This window comes from Daucus carota, chromosome 1 (genome assembly GCF_001625215.2).
Source record: "Daucus carota subsp. sativus chromosome 1, DH1 v3.0, whole genome shotgun sequence".
Classification (NCBI taxonomy): domain Eukaryota; kingdom Viridiplantae; phylum Streptophyta; class Magnoliopsida; order Apiales; family Apiaceae; genus Daucus; species Daucus carota.
This window is the reverse complement of record NC_030381.2, coordinates 13,965,901-13,981,897: the sequence shown is the minus strand read 5'-3', so window position 1 is coordinate 13,981,897 and position 15,997 is coordinate 13,965,901. Positions and strand designations below refer to the sequence as shown.

Below are 15,997 nucleotides of genomic sequence, written 5' to 3'. Positions count from 1 at the left end.
TAAAGCTACATGTTGATTTCAAGCTCAAACGAGTCAAGAATGAAACTACAAGTTGATTCCAATTTCAAACAACCAAAAATGAAACTAAAAGTTGTTTTCAACTTCAAATGAGTCTGGAATTAAGCTGCAAGTTGTTTCCAACTTCAATCTAGTCAATAATGAAGCTCCAAGTGGTTTACAAGCTCAAACGAATCAAAAATAATACTACAATTTGATTCCAATTTCAAACAACCAAAAATGAAGCTACAAGTTGTTTTCAACTTCAAACGAGTCTGGAATGAATCTACAAGTTGTTTCCAACTTCAATCTAGTCGATAATGAAGCTAAAAATTGTTTCCGTGCACAAACGAGTCAAGAATGAAACTACAAGTTGATTCCAATTTCAAACAACCGAAAATGAAGCTACAAGTAATTTTCAGTTTCAAACGAGTCTGGAATGAAGCTACAAGTTGTTTCCAACTTCAATCTAGTCAATAATAAAGCTACAAGTTGTTTGCAAGCTCAAACGAGTCAAGAATGAAACTACAAGTTCATTCCAATTTCAAACAACCAAAAATGTACCTACAAGTTGTTTTCAACTTCAAACGAGTCTGGAATGAAGCTACAAGTTGTTTCCAACTTCAATCTAGACAATAATAAAGCTACAAGTTGATTTCAAGCTTGTTTCCAACTTCAATCTAGTCAATAATAAAGCTACAAGTTGTTTTCAAGCTCAAACGAGTCAAGATTGAAACTACAAGCTGATTCCAATTTCAAAAAACCGAAAATGAAGCTACAAGTTGTTTTCAACTTCAAACGAGTCTGGAATGAAGCTACAAGTTGTTTCCATCTTCAATCTAGTCAATAATAAAGCTACAATTTGATTTCAAGCTCAAACGAGTCAAGAATGAAACTACAAGTTGATTCCAATTTCAAACAACCAAAAATGAAACTAAAAGTTGTTTTCAACTTCAAATGAGTCTGGAATTAAGCTGCAAGTTGTTTCCAACTTCAATCTAGTCAATAATGAAGCTCCAAGTGGTTTACAAGCTCAAACGAATCAAAAATAATACTACAATTTGATTCCAATTTCAAACAACCAAAAATGAAGCTACAAGTTGTTTTCAACTTCAAACGAGTCTGGAATGAATCTACAAGTTGTTTCCAACTTCAATCTAGTCGATAATGAAGCTAAAAATTGTTTCCGTGCACAAACGAGTCAAGAATGAAACTACAAGTTGATTCCAATTTCAAACAACCTAAAATGAAGCTACAATTAATTTTCAGTTTCAAACGAGTCTGGAATAAAGCTACAAGTTGTTTCCAAGTTCAATCTAGTCAATAATAAAGCTACAAGTTGTTTTCAAGCTCAAACGTGTCAAGAATGAAACTACAAGTTCATTCCAATTTCAAACAACCAAAAATTTACCTACAAGTTGTTTTCAACTTCAAACGAGTCTGGAATGAAGCTACAAGTTGTTTCCAACTTCAATCTAGACAATAATAAAGCTACAAGTTGATTTCAAGCTTGTTTCCAACTTCAATCTAGTCAATAATAAAGCTACAAGTTGTTTTCAAGCTCAAACGAGGCAAGATTGAAACTACAAGCTGATTCCAATTTCAAAAAACCGAAAATGAAGCTACAAGTTGTTTTCAACTTCAAACGAGTCTGGAATGAAGCTACAAGTTGTTTTCAACTTCAATCTAGTCAATCATAAAGCTACAAGTTGTTTTCAAGCTCAAACGAGTCAAAAATGAAACTACAAGTTAATTCCAATTTAAAACAACCGAAAATGAAGCTACAAGTAATTTTCAGTTTCAAACGAGTCTGGAATGAAGCTACAAGTTGTTTCCAACTTCAATCTAGTCAATAATAAAGCTACAATTTGTTTTCAAGCCCAAACGAGTCAAGATTGAAACTACAAGTTGATTCCAATTTCAAACAACCGAAAATGAAGCTACAAGTTGTTTTCAACTTCAAACGAGTCTGGAATGAAGCTACAAGTTGTTTCCAACTTCAATCTAGTCAATAATAAAGCTACAAGTTGATTTCAAGCTCAAACGAGTCAAGAATGAAACTACAAGCTGATTCCAATTTCAAAAAACCGAAAATGAAGCTACAAGTTGTTTTCAACTTCAAACGAGTCTGGAATGAAGCTACAAGTTGTTTTCAACTTCAATCTAGTCAATCATAAAGCTACAAGTTGTTTTCAAGCTCAAACGAGTCAAAAATGAAACTACAAGTTAATTCCAATTTAAAACAACCGAAAATGAAGCTACAAGTAATTTTCAGTTTCAAACGAGTCTGGAATGAAGCTACAAGTTGTTTCCAACTTCAATCTAGTCAATGATAAAGCTACAATTTGTTTTCAAGCTCAAACGAGTCAAGATTGAAACTACAAGTTGATTCCAATTTCAAACAACCGAAAATGAAGCTACAAGTTGTTTTCAACTTCAAACGAGTCTGGAATGAAGCTACAAGTTGTTTCCAACTTCAATCTAGTCAATAATAAAGCTACAAGTTGATTTCAAGCTCAAACGAGTCAAGAATGAAACTACAAGTTGATTCCAATTTCAAACAACCAAAAATGAAACTACAAGTGATTTTCAACATAAAACGAGTCTGGAATGAAGCTACAAGTTGTTTCCATCTTCAATCTAGTCAATAATAAAGCTACAAGTTGATTTCAAGCTCAAACGAGTCAAGAATGAAACTACAAGTTGATTCCAATTTCAAACAACCAAAAATGAAGCTACAAGTTGTTTTCAACTTCAAACGAGTCTGGAATGAATCTACAAGTTGTTTCCAACTTCAATCTAGTCGATAATGAAGCTAAAAATTGTTTCCGTGCACAAACGAGTCAAGAATGAAACTACAAGTTGATTCCAATTTCAAACAACCGAAAATGAAGCTACAAGTAATTTTCAGTTTCAAACGAGTCTGGAATGAAGCTACAAGTTGTTTCCAAGTTCAATCTAGTCAATAATAAAGCTACAAGTTGTTTTCAAGCTTGTTTCCAACTTCAATCTAGTCAATAATAAAGCTACAAGTTGTTTTCAAGCTCAAACGAGTCAAGATTGAAACTACAAGCTGATTCCAATTTCAAAAAACCGAAAATGAAGCTACAAGTTGTTTTCAACTTCAAACGAGTCTGGAATGAAGCTATAAGTTGTTTTCAACTTCAATCTAGTCAATCATAAAGCTACAAGTTGTTTTCAAGCTCAAACGAGTCAAAAATGAAACTACAAGTTAATTCCAATTTAAAACAACCGAAAATGAAGCTACAAGTAATTTTCAGTTTCAAACGAGTCTGGAATGAAGCTACAAGTTGTTTCCAACTTCAATCTAGTCAATAATAAAGCTACAATTTGTTTTCAAGCTCAAACGAGTCAAGATTGAAACTACAAGTTGATTCCAATTTCAAACAACCGAAAATGAAGCTACAAGCTGTTTTCAACTTCAAACGAGTCTGGAATGAAGCTACAAGTTGTTTCCAACTTCAATCTAGTCAATAATAAAGCTACAAGTTGATTTCAAGCTCAAACGAGTCAAGAATGAAACTAGAAGTTGATTCCAATTTCAAACAACCAAAAATGAAACTACAAGTTGTTTTCAACTTAAAACGAGTCTGGAATGAAGCTACAAGTTGTTTCCATCTTCAATCTAGTCAATAATAAAGCTACAAGTTGATTTCAAGCTCAAACGAGTCAAGAATGAAACTACAAGTTGATTCCAATTTCAAACAACCAAAAATGAAACTAAAAGTTGTTTTCAACTTCAAATGAGTCTGGAATTAAGCTGCAAGTTGTTTCCAACTTCAATCTAGTCAATAATGAAGCTCCAAGTGGTTTACAAGCTCAAACGAATCAAAAATAATACTACAATTTGATTCCAATTTCAAACAACCAAAAATGAAGCTACAAGTTGTTTTCAACTTCAAACGAGTCTGGAATGAATCTACAAGTTGTTTCCAACTTCAATCTAGTCGATAATGAAGCTAAAAATTGTTTCCGTGCACAAACGAGTCAAGAATGAAACTACAAGTTGATTCCAATTTCAAACAACCGAAGATGAAGCTACAAGTAATTTTCAGTTTCAAACGAGTCTGGAATGAAGCTACAAGTTGTTTCCAAGTTCAATCTAGTCAATAATAAAGCTACAAGTTGTTTTCAAGCTCAAACGAGTCAAGAATGAAACTACAAGTTCATTCCAATTTCAAACAACCAAAAATGTACCTACAAGTTGTTTTCAACTTCAAACGAGTCTGGAATGAAGCTACAAGTTGTTTCCAACTTCAATCTAGACAATAATAAAGCTACAAGTTGATTTCAAGCTTGTTTCCAACTTCAATCTAGTCAATAATAAAGCTACAAGTTGTTTTCAAGCTCAAACGAGTCAAGATTGAAACTACAAGCTGATTCCAATTTCAAAAAACCGAAAATGAAGCTACAAGTTGTTTTCAACTTCAAACGAGTCTGGAATGAAGCTACAAGTTGTTTTCAACTTCAATCTAGTCAATCATAAAGCTACAAGTTGTTTTCAAGCTCAAATGAGTCAAAAATGAAACTACAAGTTAATTCCAATTTAAAACAACCGAAAATGAAGCTACAAGTAATTTTCAGTTTCAAACGAGTCTGGAATGAAGCTACAAGTTGTTTCCAACTTCAATCTAGTCAATAATAAAGCTACAATTTGTTTTCAAGCTCAAACGAGTCAAGATTGAAACTACAAGTTGATTCCAATTTCAAACAACCGAAAATGAAGCTACAAGTTGTTTCCAACTTCAATCTAGTCAATAATAAAGCTACAAGTTGATTTCAAGCTCAAACGAGTCAAGAATGAAACTACAAGTTGATTCCAATTTCAAACAACCAAAAATGAAACTACAAGTTGTTTTCAACTTCAAATGAGTCTGGAATTAAGCTGCAAGTTGTTTCCAACTTCAATCTAGTCAATAATGAAGCTCCAAGTGGTTTAGAAGCTTAAACGAATCAAAAATAATACTACAGTTACATTCCAATTTCAAACAACCAAAAATGAAGCTACAAGTTGTTTTCAATTTCAAACGAGTTTGGAATTAAACTACAACTTGTTTCCAACTTCAATCTAGTCAATAACGAAGCTAAAAGTTGTTTTCGGGCTCAAACGAGTCAAGAATGGAAGTACAAGTTGATTCAAATTTCAAACAACCCAAAATGAAGCTACAAGTTGTTTCCAACTTCAATCTTGTCAATAATGAAACTAAAAATTGTTTCTGTGCACAAACGAGTCAAGAATGAAACTACAAGTTGATTCCAATTTCAAACAACAGAAAATGAAGCTAAAAGTAATTTTTAGTTTCAAACGAGTCTGGAATGAAGGGACAAGTTGTTTCCAACTTCAATCTAGTCAATAATAAAGCTAAAAGTTGATTTCAAGCTCAAACGAGTCAAGAATGAAACTACGAGTTGATTCCAATTTCAAACAACCGAAAATGAAACTATAATTGTTTTCAACTTCAAACAAGTCTGGAATTAAGCTGCAAGTTGTTTCCAACTTCAATCTAGTCAATCATAAAGCTACAAGTTGTTTTCAACCTCAAACGAGTCAAAAATTAAACTACAAGTTAATTCCAATTTAAAACAACCGAAAATGAAGCTACAAGTAATTTTCAGTTTCAAACGAGTCTGGAATGAAGCTACAAGTTGTTTCCAACTTCAATCTAGTCAATAATAAAGCTACAAGTTGTTTTTAAGCTCAAACGAGTCAAGATTGAAACTACAAGTTGATTCCAATTTCAAACAACTGAAAATGAAGCTATAATTGTTTTCAACTTCAAACAAGTCTGGAATGAAGCTACAAGTTGTTTCCAACTTCAATCTAGTCAATCATAAAGCTACAAGTTGTTTCCAACTTCAATCTAGTCAATCATAAAGCTACAAGTTGTTTTCAACCTCAAACGAGTCAAAAATGAAACTACAAGTTAATTCCAATTTAAAACAACCGAAAATGAAGCTACAAGTAATTTTCAGTTTCAAACGAGTCTGGAATGAAGCTACAAGTTGTTTCCAACTTCAATCTAGTCAATAATAAAGCTACAATTTGTTTTCAAGCTCAAACGAGTCAAGATTGAAACTACAAGTTGATTCCAATTTCAAACAACCGAAAATGAAGCTGCAAGTTGTTTTCAACTTCAAACGAGTCTGGAATGAAGCTACAAGTTGTTTCCAACTTCAATCTAGTCAATAATAAAGCTACAAGTTGATTTCAAGCTCAAACGAGTCAAGAATGAAACTACAAGTTGATTCCAATTTCAAACAACCAAAAATGAAACTAAAAGTTGTTTTCAACTTCAAATGAGTCTGGAATTAAGCTGCAAGTTGTTTCCAACTTCAATCTAGTCAATAATGAAGCTCCAAGTGGTTTACAAGCTCAAACGAATCAAAAATAATACTACAATTTGATTCCAATTTCAAACAACCAAAAATGAAGCTACAAGTTGTTTTCAACTTCAAACGAGTCTGGAATGAATCTACAAGTTGTTTCCAACTTCAATCTAGTCGATAATGAAGCTAAAAATTGTTTCCGTGCACAAACGAGTCAAGAATGAAACTACAAGTTGATTCCAATTTCAAACAACCGAAGATGAAGCTACAAGTAATTTTCAGTTTCAAACGAGTCTGGAATGAAGCTACAAGTTGTTTCCAAGTTCAATCTAGTCAATAATAAAGCTACAAGTTGTTTTCAAGCTCAAACGAGTCAAGAATGAAACTACAAGTTCATTCCAATTTCAAACAACCAAAAATGTACCTACAAGTTGTTTTCAACTTCAAACGAGTCTGGAATGAAGCTACAAGTTGTTTCCAACTTCAATCTAGACAATAATAAAGCTACAAGTTGATTTCAAGCTTGTTTCCAACTTCAATCTAGTCAATAATAAAGCTACAAGTTGTTTTCAAGCTCAAACGAGTCAAGATTGAAACTACAAGCTGATTCCAATTTCAAAAAACCGAAAATGAAGCTACAAGTTGTTTTCAACTTCAAACGAGTCTGGAATGAAGCTACAAGTTGTTTTCAACTTCAATCTAGTCAATCATAAAGCTACAAGTTGTTTTCAAGCTCAAACGAGTCAAAAATGAAACTACAAGTTAATTCCAATTTAAAACAACCGAAAATGAAGCTACAAGTAATTTTCAGTTTCAAACGAGTCTTGAATGAAGCTACAAGTAGTTTCCAACTTCAATCTAGTCAATAATAAAGCTACAATTTGTTTTCAAGCTCAAACGAGTCAAGATTGAAACTACAAGTTGATTCCAATTTCAAACAACCGAAAATGAAGCTACAAGTTGTTTCCAACTTCAATCTAGTCAATAATAAAGCTACAAGTTGATTTCAAGCTCAAACGAGTCAAGAATGAAACTACAAGTTGATTCCAATTTCAAACAACCAAAAATGAAACTACAAGTTGTTTTCAACTTCAAATGAGTCTGGAATTAAGCTGCAAGTTGTTTTCAACTTCAATCTAGTCAATAATGAAGCTCCAAGTGGTTTAGAAGCTTAAACGAATCAAAAATAATACTACAATTACATTCCAATTTCAAACAACCAAAAATGAAGCTACAAGTTGTTTTCAATTTCAAACGAGTTTGGAATTAAACTACAACTTGTTTCCAACTTCAATCTAGTCAATAACGAAGCTAAAAGTTGTTTTCGGGCTCAAACGAGTCAAGAATGGAAGTACAAGTTGATTCAAATTTCAAACAACCCAAAATGAAGCTACAAGTTGTTTCCAACTTCAATCTTGTCAATAATGAAACTAAAAATTGTTTCTGTGCACAAACGAGTCAAGAATGAAACTACAAGTTGATTCCAATTTCAAACAACGAAAAATGAAGCTAAAAGTAATTTTTAGTTTCAAACGAGTCTGGAATGAAGGGACAAGTTGTTTCCAACTTCAATCTAGTCAATAATAAAGTTAAAAGTTGATTTCAAGCTCAAACGAGTCAAGAATGAAACTACGAGTTGATTCCAATTTCAAACAACCGAAAATGAAACTATAATTGTTTTCAACTTCAAACAAGTCTGGAATTAAGCTGCAAGTTGTTTCCAACTTCAATCTAGTCAATCATAAAGCTACAAGTTGTTTTCAACCTCAAACGAGTCAAAAATTAAACTACAAGTTAATTCCAATTTAAAACAACCGAAAATGAAGCTACAAGTAATTTTCAGTTTCAAACGAGTCTGGAATGAAGCTACAAGTTGTTTCCAACTTCAATCTAGTCAATAATAAAGCTACAAGTTGTTTTTAAGCTCAAACGAGTCAAGATTGAAACTACAAGTTGATTCCAATTTCAAACAACTGAAAATGAAGCTATAATTGTTTTCAACTTCAAACAAGTCTGGAATGAACCTACAAGTTGTTTCCAACTTCAATCTAGTCAATCATAAAGCTACAAGTTGTTTTCAACCTCAAACGAGTCAAAAATGAAACTACAAGTTAATTCCAATTTAAAACAACCGAAAATGAAGCTACAAGTAATTTTCAGTTTCAAACGAGTCTGGAATGAAGCTACAAGTTGTTTCCAACTTCAATCTAGTCAATAATAAAGCTACAATTTGTTTTCAAGCTCAAACGAGTCAAGATTGAAACTACAAGTTGATTCCAATTTCAAACAACCGAAAATGAAGCTGCAAGTTGTTTTCAACTTCAAACGAGTCTGGAATGAAGCTACAAGTTGTTTCCAACTTCAATCTAGTCAATAATAAAGCTACAAGTTGATTTCAAGCTCAAACGAGTCAAGAATGAAATTACAAGTTGATTCCAATTTCAAACAACCAAAAATGAAACTACAAGTTGTTTTCAACTTCAAATGAGTCTGGAATTAAGCTGCAAGTTGTTTCCAACTTCAATCTAGTCAATAATGAAGCTCCAAGTGGTTTAGAAGCTTAAACGAATCAAAAATAATACTACAATTAGATTCCAATTTCAAACAACCAAAAATGAAGCTACAAGTTGTTTTCAATTTCAAACGAGTTTGGAATTAAACTACAACTTGTTTCCAACTTCAATCTAGTCAATAACGAAGCTAAAAGTTGTTTTCGGGCTCAAACGAGTCAAGAATGGAAGTACAAGTTGATTCAAATTTCAAACAACCCAAAATGAAGCTACAAGTTGTTTCCAACTTCAATCTTGTCAATCACTACTACAAACTGGACTTTCAACGTCGGTCAAATAACCCCTAAAGCACTACTAGAAAAACATCAATAAACATCAGTTAAAAACCGATGTTTATGAAAAAGAGAAACCGATGTCTTCGTGGGTGATGTTAAAGATCCCCTCATTTAACATCGGTTTCAAACTGATGTGAAAGATGTCGTATGACATCGTTTCTTAATTTGAAACCGATATCTATATCTTGATGTTAAATTTTTAATGCACATCTATAATTTATATATAATTATAATATGATATTTTTATCAATTTAAAGATATGTAATAAAGGTCAAAGAAAAAAAAAGGTGCACTCATATACTCAACACCACACCTTTTTTTTAGCGAGCTCTACAGTGTTTTTCCCCCCTTCCCGACCAGTACTAGTACAAGACTTTGGCCTGCAAAGAGAAAGGAGAACAATTGCAGGAAGTAATAACTGTTAATGTGGCAAACAGGTTTATTTTTCAGAATAACAACTCAAATAAAAAGTCTCATAATAACACTTATAATGCAAACATTTGCACTCAGTAAATGCAGGAGCTAGTCCCCAAAATAAGATGCAAGTAAAAGAAAGGAACACAATTACTCAGCAATAAATAATTTATAGAGTTTAAACTTCAAAACAGGACTAAAAATTGGAAACGCATCTGTAGTTCCTTTTTCGAACCACATCTGTCAATGAACCACACCATTAAATTCAGTAACAAAGATTAATTACAACAGAAATTTATAAGTCTACAACAGAAAGAGGACCCAAATAAAAAACTACTAGAGAGTCACAAAAATAAAACTAAAAGAAATGGAGAAAGCATCTGCAGTTCCTTTTCCTGACAACATCTGCTTATGTCTGAATTATATTTATGAACCACAACATCAAATTCAGTAACAGAGCTTGAATGAAAGATTAATATAACAAACTAGCAAGCAAAAACTATACAACAAACACTGGAAAACAAACATAAAAAGAATATAAGGTTACCCTGTGTTGGAGTTATTCATGCCCAAAAACTTTCTGTTACAATCTTCATATGATTTAGCCAATTTTTTGTTCTGGTGGAGCGATGCTGCACAGATCAAAAAAATTTGTCAAAAGGCTAAACAAGACTATTAACAAACAGTTATTAGATTATACTCATCTCTCTCAAAACTCACCTTCATAATTTAACTACCTCTGGCTCCCTGAGTTAATTAGTAATTAGTAATTTAGGATAAGAACAATCACTCAACTAATTACAAATTAAAAATTAGGGTTTCAAATTGAAACCCCCAATTCTAAAATTAGGGTTTAAAACTTACCCAATTCAAACTTTAACCTCCGAATTAGCTCTAAACTCTGACTTGAACTCCGACTTGAGCTCCGACGACCCTCTAACTTTTAACCTTTAACTCCCGACTGGAACTTCGACAGAGAGAGAGTAGACAGCCCAAAGAGAGAGAGTAGACAGCCAAGAGAGAGAGCAGACAGTAGTGGGAAGTGAGTTTAGCAGTGAGGTGAGAGTGAGTTCTTCGGTCGACAAGATCGAGTGAGAGAGGAGATCGAGTGAGAGACAGCAGTGGTTTACGATTTTTGATTTTATGTTTTATGTTTTATGTTTTTGATTTTGATTTTTATTTTATTTTTAATTTTTGATCCACATTAAAAATAAAAGGGGGGGGGGGGATTTTGCTAAGGCAAAAAACGAGGGGAATTTTTAGGAGGGAATGAATTATTTGGCTAAGGGGGGAAAACGGGAAACGCGCGCTTCTTAAATTTTTAAAACAGACTTATAACATCAGTTCTTCTAAAACACCGATGTGTATATTAACCAAAGACAACGGTCGTTCAAAACCGATGTGAGAAAACCCTTTTACATCGGCTCCAGGAGCAACTGATGTCTAATAGGCGATGTCTATTCTACTTTTTCTAGTAGTGAAGCGTCGGTTAAGTGGTGTAGCCAATGTGGGAGACGCTATAGGTATAGGTCTATAGCGTCGGTTAATCTGGCGACGCAATTGTCCTGACAATAGCGTCGGTTATCTGAAATGCCGACGCTATAGTACTATCATTTGCGTCGGTTATTCAAACAGCCGACGCTATAGCCCTATCCAAAAGCGACGGTTATTTGAAATGCCGACGCTATAGCCTTGTCCAACAGCGTCGGCTATCTGAAATGCCGACGCTATAGCCATGTCCAAGAGCGTTAGCTGTCTGAAATGCCAACGCCTAAAGTATTTTTTTGTAAAAAAATAATATTTTTATTTCTTAGTAAGAACCTGACAATGCACAATGATCACAAAAATATGCTCAAATTACATAAGAAAATCAACCATTAATCAATCTTATTAATAAAAAATTATTACATAGTTATTTCACATTAAAAAAATATGCCTCAACAAGGCTTAAGGATCCCACTATTGAAATATTCATTAAAAAGCAAAAAAACAGAAAAGCCGGTCAAAGCTCAATGACTGGTATCTCAACAGTTTAACTTATTTTCCCCTCAGAATGGTATTACTAGATAAACTTGATGAAATAACAGACGGGATTTTAGGCTTGAACACACCACACCAACGCCACGTATTGTATGAATTTCCTTCAGATGGAACAAATTTATTTGTTGATAAAGTGGAGCCTGCAAACCCCAAATAAAGAAGATAAGAGACTGATAATTACAAATTAAAGAACAATTTCAAAATACAATATAAAATCCTGCAACTAGCATAGCCTCCGATCATAGCAAACAAATACTTTTGGAGTAGATAGAAAATTTAAGGACTTCCTGCAAATGAACAAATACATTCCAGAGCACAAAAGTGTGAGCTTACCATTAACAATGTCTTCACCGACTACCACAGTACCGTCGTCATTATATAATGCAACACCAGCTTGCTTTAAATGTTGAAATGCAATGCCCCAGTTTTTTAAATTCTTTTTACAAATGTTTGATGGAAACATCAGTTTCTGCCTTATTTGGTTATCCGCAGAAGAAAGGCGGAAATGGAAGCTGTAAAGATTTATAAAATGGACAAGGTATATGATTCAGCTCCCGATCATTATTCCTATGATATTCCACCATTTAAATTATTTCCTTGATCACAGAAACACGTGGACTGCACCCTGCAGTCCCTCTGGTAATTTTAAAAATCATACAAGAGTATTATTGAGAGAGTGAGCCAGCAATTTTCTTTCTGTATTTCTATATTACTTTAAAAAATTCACACGCATTGACCAGATGAAACAAAACTACAAGTATTCGGATCCAAAGGGCATGTTAGAGCACTATTGACAGAACCAAAGTCAAAGCAGGACGAATGGTGACTTACATGCTATATTCCATGGGTAGAATGGAGTACAACTGGGGTCCTGATGCAGCTCCATTTAAACCTGAGAGATGGCTCAAAGATAAGATTTTCCAAAGTGCATCTCCATTCAATTTCACTGCATTCCAGGTATATATATGAAGCAATAAGAATATATAAGTCTGTATTTATATTTGTGATCATTAATCCATAATGCAATATAACAGTGGACCACGACAATATATTACTTATCTCCATAACTCTAGATTATTGTGCCCTCTTGTTACTGTTGTGTGAATAGCTACTAAGATGGTAGCATCTAGCTAACTGAATATTATAATGCACCGGAATTACAATTAACCAAAAACAACTCACATCTTTTCCAACTACACTCCTGCCACTCCTCTGCATCACTCTGCACTTTCTTGTTGAGATTTCAGGTATGCACACTTTCATCCATTTCTGTGGCAATTACAGCAAATTAGTTAGCTAAACACAATCACCTATAGAGTTATCATAAGTTTAAATATTAAAAATCATGTTAATTTCAATATATTTTGCCACTTACCACTTACCACTTGTATATGCCCTCCATATTTCTTATCAAAATTCTTTGCAACTACAAATCACAGAACCATAAAAAAAAAATACAAATCTCAATTATAATTTCTTGATACTCTTTGATCTTGGCATTAAAAGAGGGGCTTTATTTAATATGTATTAGTCCCTCAAACTCTTAATTGTCCAAAAAACTAATAATCTACAACTCCAGTACTAAAGCATAAATATAGCTTTATTAGCTAATTTAAGTTTAAAAAATACTACTATGAGGCAGAACAAGGGTGTGGAGTCCTCCACTAATCAGAAACAATCATTTCAATCTACAATTTTTTCTTATTTTACCTTGCGTTTTTAAATCAATAAATCATCCAACAACTGGTAAGTTAAATGCAACATTCCAATTTCCACGTCGGTAGTTGCAATGAAGAGATCCTGTTATCTATCAACAATTTGTTTTCTATAAGTTCCCTGAAAAAGTCTCCTAGCATGTTAGTTTCCTAAAGAAAAGTCTCCTAACCCAAATTATCAATTATCACACAATAATTTACAAATAACAATCAAATTGCAATTAGTAGGTCAAAGTCTATAGAACTCAATGTACAAATCCAACCTTGACAAATAAGATTCAAATCCCCAGCTAGTTACAAGTGAAGGAGAAATTCAAGAGATCGTACCTTTCGAAGGTATAGCAGGACCGTGAACCCCTTCTCTCTCTCCAAACACCATTTTCTTCGACACTATGAACCATTCCCCTAATCAACACGCTCGAGCCTTTCAAGCTTTCCCCACCCGATCTTGGTCCATTGCTGAGTGAGGATTGACTTGGATTGCAGCACAATCAGGGGAATTTCGATGTAATTGGAGGCGAGAGGGTCGGTTTCTCTGGAGACGGAGTAGACACCGTTGACGGTGACGGAGGCGGCGACAAGTTCGTGTTTGCGGCGGATTCTTCGAGTCGGTTTGCTGATAAGCTCCGGATCGAGTTAGTGGGTTGGTTTATATCTGTGTTGGTTAGTTTAATACTAGCTTTAACCGGTGCTTTTATAATTTATTATTTATAATTTAAATTTAAATTTTAACATTTTTTTATTAGAATTTAGTATTAATGAGTTGAATTTTAATTGAATTATATTGGCCAACTGATTATATTTTCTCACAAAAATTTAGCTTTTACAATTTATTATTTATATATAAATATTTTACTGTTATTAATATGTGATAATTTATTATTCAATTAATTTTAAATCAGAATTTTCAGATTTTGTATATATTCGTATGTATGAAAAAAGATATTTGCCGTCTAACAGATTAGAGTTAGAAAGATGATAGAGTTAGAAAGAGTTACCTAATTCGTGTTTGTATTAAAATAAAACACGTTAGTGTTAAAAAAGTTATATAATTTGTAATTGATTGTTTATAATTTAAATTTTATCATCTTTTTATTAGTATTTTAGTATTCATGTTTATATCATATTACACATATAATAAAATTATATTATATTTTCATTTGTATTATATATGATATAATAGTAATTATAATTAATAAATTTATTATATATTATATATTGTAATATATTAATTTTTTCTATATTATGATATACTTTGAATATTTTATTATATATATCATAATTTTAAATTATAAGAAAAAAATATTTTCTTATATAAATACACATATATATTATTAAATTTTATTTTTAAAATTATATTATATATAATACAATATTAAAATTATATAAAAAATATTTTTAAATTATAACATATATAATTTAATTGAATTGAATTATAAGATTATATGTTTAATAATAAATATTTTGAATTTTTAGTTATATCTTATATAATATAATTTTAAATATAATATTAAAACTATATTATACATATAATCATATGTTAAATTATAGTTATAAAATTATATAATATAATTTTAAATAAATATATCATCAAAAGCGTCGGCATTCTCTAGACCGACGCTACAAGTGAAGCTATAGCGTCGGCATTTTCCCGACCGACGCTACAAGTGAACCTATAGCGTCGGCATTCTCCCGACCGACGCTACAAGTGAACCTATAGCGTCGGCATTCTCCCGACCGACGCTTTAAGTGAACCTAAAGCGTCGGCATTCTCCCGACCGACGCTACAAGTGAACCTACAGCGTCGGTGTTTTGCCTGACCGATGCATAAAAGTATCTACAGCGTCGGCGTTTTGCCTGACCGACGCATAAAAGTATCTATAGCGTCGGTTCCATCTTTAACCGACGCTAAAAGGGCCACGCGGAAAGTCTTTTTTCTACTAGTGAATAATGAAACTAAAAATTGTTTCTGTGCACAAACGAGTCAAGAATGAAACTACAAGTTGATTCCAATTTCAAACAACGGAAAATGAAGCTAAAAGTAATTTTTAGTTTCAAACGAGTCTGGAATGAAACGACAAGTTGTTTCCAACTTCAATCTAGTCAATAATAAAGCTAAAAGTTGATTTCTAGCTCAAACGAGTCAAGAATGAAACTACGAGTTGATTCCAATTTCAAACAACCGAAAATGAAACTATAATTGTTTTCAACTTCAAACAAGTCTGGAATTAAGCTGCAAGTTGTTTCCAACTTCAATCTAGTCAATCATAAAGCTACAAGTTGTTTTCAACCTCAAACGAGTCAAAAATTAAACTACAAATTAATTCCAATTTAAAACAACCGAAAATGAAGCTACAAGTAATTTTCAGTTTCAAACGAGTCTGGAATGAAGCTACAAGTTGTTTCCAACTTCAATCTAGTCAATAATAAAGCTACAAGTTGTTTTTAAGCTCAAACGAGTCAAGATTGAAACTACAAGTTGATTCCAATTTCAAACAACTGAAAATGAAGCTATAATTGTTTTCAACTTCAAACAAGTCTGGAATGAAGCTACAAGTTGTTTCCAACTTCAATCTAGTCAATCATAAAGCTACAAGTTGTTTTCAACCTCAAACGAGTCAAAAATGAAACTACAAGT

The 15,997-nt window shown here is 32.6% G+C and overlaps 1 long non-coding RNA gene across 2 annotated transcripts; it reads right to left on the bottom strand.

Moving 5' to 3' along the window:
* Positions 1–11,466: 11,466 nt before the first annotated feature.
* Positions 11,467–14,013, bottom strand: LOC108198811 (uncharacterized). 2 transcript variants are annotated; one of them, XR_001802188.2, is made up of 5 exons: positions 13,687–14,013; positions 13,020–13,070; positions 12,827–12,913; positions 12,476–12,590; positions 11,467–11,784 (listed from the first exon to the last, which is right to left on the bottom strand). It is a non-coding gene; the product is annotated as an uncharacterized LOC108198811 (long non-coding RNA). The 2 variants fall into 2 exon arrangements; XR_001802187.2 differs by lacking the exon at positions 13,020–13,070.
* Between the last annotated feature and the right edge of the window lie 1,984 nt (positions 14,014–15,997).